This window comes from Pteropus alecto, unplaced genomic scaffold (assembly GCF_000325575.1).
Source record: "Pteropus alecto unplaced genomic scaffold, ASM32557v1 scaffold276, whole genome shotgun sequence".
Lineage (NCBI taxonomy): Eukaryota > Metazoa > Chordata > Mammalia > Chiroptera > Pteropodidae > Pteropus > Pteropus alecto.
The window spans coordinates 4,515,613-4,520,877 of NW_006438074.1; the positions used below are offsets into that span (position 1 = coordinate 4,515,613).

General features: G+C 37.3%; 1 pseudogene; it reads left to right on the forward strand.

The window, feature by feature from the left end:
- The first annotated feature begins 995 nt into the window (after window positions 1-995).
- Window positions 996-1,111, forward strand: LOC112482494 (annotated as a pseudogene).
- Window positions 1,112-5,265: the final 4,154 nt, after the last annotated feature.

Consider the following 5,265-nt stretch of genomic DNA (forward strand, 5'->3'; position numbering starts at 1 on the left):
ATTTCTCTAAAGTACCTTTAAAGGCTAGTAAACACAATAGCAAATATGTGTTTTTCATACTTGCTTTCTTATTTAATCCTCGAAATATTCCTACTAGGTAAATTTATTCTTTACAGATAAAGGAATCAAAATTCAAAGACATCATAGAACTCTAGTGTCCTGATACCACATTACAAGACTTTCAAGTCTGTCAGGGTGATGGCAATAAGTCTTGTGGAGAAGGAAAACTGAAGAAACTGAGGAAGCCACACTCAGGCAGAACTTTTGGCTTCAAAATGTCATATTCAATTAGCAGAAGCAGGAAAACACTCTAGGTTCACTTTATTTGCAGTTTGTCTAGGTTTGGCGCCCTCAGAATGTAGGCCTTTGGAAAACTCTGAAACAAATTCATTCATTCATTCATTCATTCATACATTCAGAGATATATTTCAAGTGTCTGCTATTGCGGGCTTGTCCTATTCTAAAAGCTGGAGACAAAGTCAAGGACAACATGAAGTCCCAGTGCTTTGGCACCTAGATTGTGAGATAATAAACAAGTAAGCAAATAAATATCTTTGTACAGTGCTACAAAGAAAGTAAATGTAAGGCAACTGGTGCAGGGGATCCGAGAGAGTATTCATGAGGTGGGTGGGTCAGAGAACACACCCTAGTCCGTATAGCCCTGGAAAGTCGAGTTTAGGAAAGGAGGCAGCCTTCCTGGGATCAGACAAAGCCCCTTCCAGGCAAAGAGAAGAGCAGATGTGAGGGCCGAGGCTGAGGCAAGTCAGAACTAAGGGATGACAGTAAGAAATGAGGTAGGCAGGGGCCCGTCTATATAGGTTTTGGCATTCTCAGAAGTTTAGATTTTATTCCAAGTTCAAAAGGAAACAAGTAGAGGGCTTCAGGCAAAAAAGTGATGTTATTTATGTTTTTAAAAGATTCCTGGACTTGGTTCCATAGTGTAGCGATTAGCATGTCTGCTTTACACACAGAAGGTCCTGGGTTCACGTCCCATGGTCTGTGGCCATGCCACCCTGAACAAGCCCGATGTCTGATCTCGGAAGCTAAGCAGGATCAGGCCTGGTTAGTACTTGGATGGGAGACCGCCTAGGAAGACCAGGTACTATAGGCATTATAAAAAAAAGAAAAGATTCCTCTAGCTGTCATGTAGAGAATGAATTGTAGGGCGGCATGAATGACAGACAGGAGACCAGTCAGGAGAGTACTCTATAGCCTAATATGAGAGATGCTGTGGCTTGGATTAGGGTGAAAGCAATGGAAACAAAGAGGGCTAATGGACTAGATGTGGAGAGTGGCCAAAAAAAGAGACTCAAGCAAAGATAATTTAATAAGTCCTTGTTATCTATTCTGGTGAAAGAGAACACTTTTAAGCCTAGACAATGGATGTAGTAAATTGAGGCAATCAAGGCAGTATAGAGAATTAGGAAAGACTCAAGCTTTGGCAGCTAAATTAAAGTTCAGGTTCCATCAATAATAATTGTGTAACTTTGGACAAATTTTCCTACATCTCTGAGCACACATTTCCTCATCTATAGAATGGTAATAATAGTGCCTGTCTCCAACAGTTGTTACTAGATAATTCATGGAAAACACTTAACACAGTAGTGGCATATAGTAAATGCTCAATAAATGTTAGACTACCATTATTATTCTTTTTCATTGAGAATTATTTACAGGAAAACAGCTGTCACGTTTTTGTTCTCCTCTGTGCTTAGCTCTGGGTCTGTTGTTTCTTATCACACACCTAATCGTACCATCCTCATGAATCTGAAAGTAGCATCTCTCTGAGTTGGGTCCACTCAAAGGCACATTGACCAAACACTGTGGTGTTCACCTCATGGAAACAGGCACAGGCTTCTGAGTCTGCCCCAGGCAGGGACGTCTGGCAGGTAGGACATTTTCACAGGGCATCCCTGGCAAACTCTGCTCAAGCCAACTAGGCTTTCCTTGACTGTGCTTGGCATAGTCAGATTTAATGCTACATAATACATAATAAAGCTTAGTTATTCATAAATAGATTCATATTGTGATATAATTGTATTACTTATCTGCTAGACCAGCATCCTAAAAAATTGTTTTTAACCATTACCTATAGTAAAAAATACATCATAACCAAGTAAACAGTGTATAATGGGATCAAACCATTGTGAAACAGTATTTATTCTTACTCTGAATATTTCTTGTTCCTGTTCCCACTACCACCTTTTGTTTCAAATTCTGTTCACGACTCCTTAAATTGATTTCATGACCTATGAAGGGGTCATGACTCACAGTTCAAAAAGCAATGCTGGAGGGCCACAGCAGATTGTTTTATATAAAGTTCCTGTTTCTCTAACCTCACTCTGTGTGGTTTGTTGTGATGTGCATGTATTTGAACTCTCTACATCTGTAAAAGGCATTCATTGCTTGTAATTTTTCAAAAGATGCTTCTAACTCAAATGTTAGCCCATCTGTTAAGACCTATTTATTGCTTTTTAAAAGGAAAAAAATTAAAAGTAAGTTAGGAATTCCAAGCTTACTCTACCTAGGATTTCTTTTTTCCTTTTGTAAAAGCCTTCCATCTGCCTGCCCTCTTTTGGACACAACTCAAATAGGAGCATGCATCTCATCAGATCAAATGTGGGAACTGTCAAAAAGCTGCCAAAATATCATGCCAGTTGCTTTATTTTTTAAGGAGAATTAAAATCAGATTTAACATAATGAGTTGTTTGTTTTGCTGTTGTTCTTTCCATCCATTATAGAAACATGGATCTCAATTTACTGCATGTAAGTTCATGCAATAGCCTTCCAGGGGGCAGTCCCAAGGTATACTAAGACAAATCTGGATAACACAATTCCACTGGGACAAACATTAGTGGTGGATAGACAAACCACTGGGGGAATTGGGACAGACCGAGAGCTCTAGCTCTGAACCCCATTAGACTAGGAATATCAGGGTGAGGGCAATTATTCCCATCCAATTTGTTTTTCTCTCTCCCACAGAGCCTAGCCAAAAGGAGCTCAATACCCTCCAATTCCATTCCCCTGGCAAGTTATTTAATCTTTGGCTAATTCTCTCTCTTGACTTAACTTTGAGATTTAAAATAATAGCTGTCTATTTACTCCCCCAGAGACTATGTAAAAACGATCAGAAATTAAAGAATCATATGTAAGAGTCACAAGTCAACGGAAGAACCAGTCACTGCCTGATTATCAGATGACAGAATCCGAAGTCTCTTGGAGAGCCCTCCCTTTCTCAACAGATGAGTGCTCTCAAGAGTGTAGCCTCAGGACTACAACCCTACTACCACCAAGGATGTCAAACCTGGAGCTTTGCAATGGTTCAGAGCAAAGACTCTGAAGTCAAGCAGCCTCTTATGTTCAAATTCTGACTCTACCATTTAGAGATGCATGACCTTGAAAGAATCACAAAATCTCTCTAAACCTCAGTTTCCTCCTTGCTTTCTTGCTGGGGAATTAAATGAAAATAAATCATATAGAGCACCTAGCACACAGTAGCAAAAAGCAAGCCCACAAATCTCAGATGCTATTATTATTGTCATTGTCATTGTTAATGTTATGAAAAGATGAAAATTTTCTCAAGTATCTTAGGGCAATCAAAATGTAGAGAAGTCTGAAAAAAGGAGGAAGGAGACACGCTTAAGACGAATATGATAATAAAACCAAATGCTTAGATTTGAAAAGCAGTAACACAAAGCAAAATAAGAGATTGATGAAGGTGAAGAATTAAAGCTGGAAAAGTATTTTAAATGGAATATTTAGAAGAACTGCTTCCCTGAATCAGTTTAATGTCTCAGTGGTTGGGCCTTATTTAATCATGCTCATATCTCGTTACCTAATCATAGAAATAAAAGCTTACTTTCCAATTTCCCTTTGCATCATTTTCATCTCTTCTTGTCATTTTCTCATTCCGAAGAATCTTTCTCCACAAGAAAGCTAATTTTTATTTACTCAAAATATGCTTATTACGGGCTCTATCACATTTTCTCCACTAATCCTTTATTATTGTTCTCTTGATCAATGTATCTCTTGATTAGACTTGGGTATTCCATGCATATCCGAAAAAGAAGTAATTAAAAGGGGGACAGAGGACCTTCAATTTTGAAGACCCTAATAGAGTAAAAATAACTATGACAATATTTTGGGGTGGATTTTAGCAGTATCCCTTTACTTGTTGCATTACCTATTTAGTTGGTCTATCCATTTCATAAATAAGAATCTTGTCTACACTTTTCAGTTCAATTTAGCGACTCTAGTAATGACATATGACGGGAGTCTTTTAAATGCAGGATTTCTAAAATGTCTCCTAACTTCCTAGGGAAGAATACTTTTCGAGCCCAAATCGATCTACTTCTAGGATATATATTTATGGAAAATGGAACATATTTAGTTGTACTGTCCCATGATTCATTTTATTATTCCAGAAATTCTTTATTCTCATTTATGATTGATCAGCATTTGGCATCTATCAAGTAATGACCAACAAACAATATGTGCCAAGGAAACCATAACTTTAAAAAATTCTGCTATTTAAGAAAATTTGTTTGCAAAGTATTACTTTATGACATAAATACATTTTTAATTTATCTAGGTTTATATTTAGATTTTTGTAGAGCACTTTTCTTAAAGTGAAACCTCAAGGCTGTACCATAAAGGACAAACAAGTTCATATAAAAATCCCAGTATATCTTTTCTGTGCAGTCTGGACAAGATAAGGAAACTGGACAGAACCTCAGTTTCTTTATCTGTTAATGACAGTGATACTCTCCACCTTGAGTGTTGTGAGGATTAAAAGTGATAATGTTTCTGGCAAATAGCAGGTACTTAATAAAAGCTAGCTATTATTAGAATTAGAGTTTCTCATAGAAAATAGAGACTGATGAAGCTGAAGAATAAATCCAGCTGACAAATTATTTTAAATGGTGTATTCAGGGAGAACTACTTTTGTGAATCGATCAAATCTCTGTAGTGTTAAATCATTCAGACTAAGCAGCCAACCATTGTCTAGCCACTAGCTGTGTCTCTTTGGGGGAAACCCTGAAAGTTCAGACTTCTGTCTCATTAGAGAACTTTTCTGCCATGCTGATTTCCTCCTGTCATTTAGTAATAAACATTATTTGATTTATCCAAGTATTATCTGGATATAGTCCTTTATTAGAGATTAGTACTGATATTTGTTAATGTGATGGTCAAGCAGGATTAAATCAGATAATGCAGGACTGGCATCATAAGTGCTCATTTAATATTATTTCCTAGCTGGTAAAA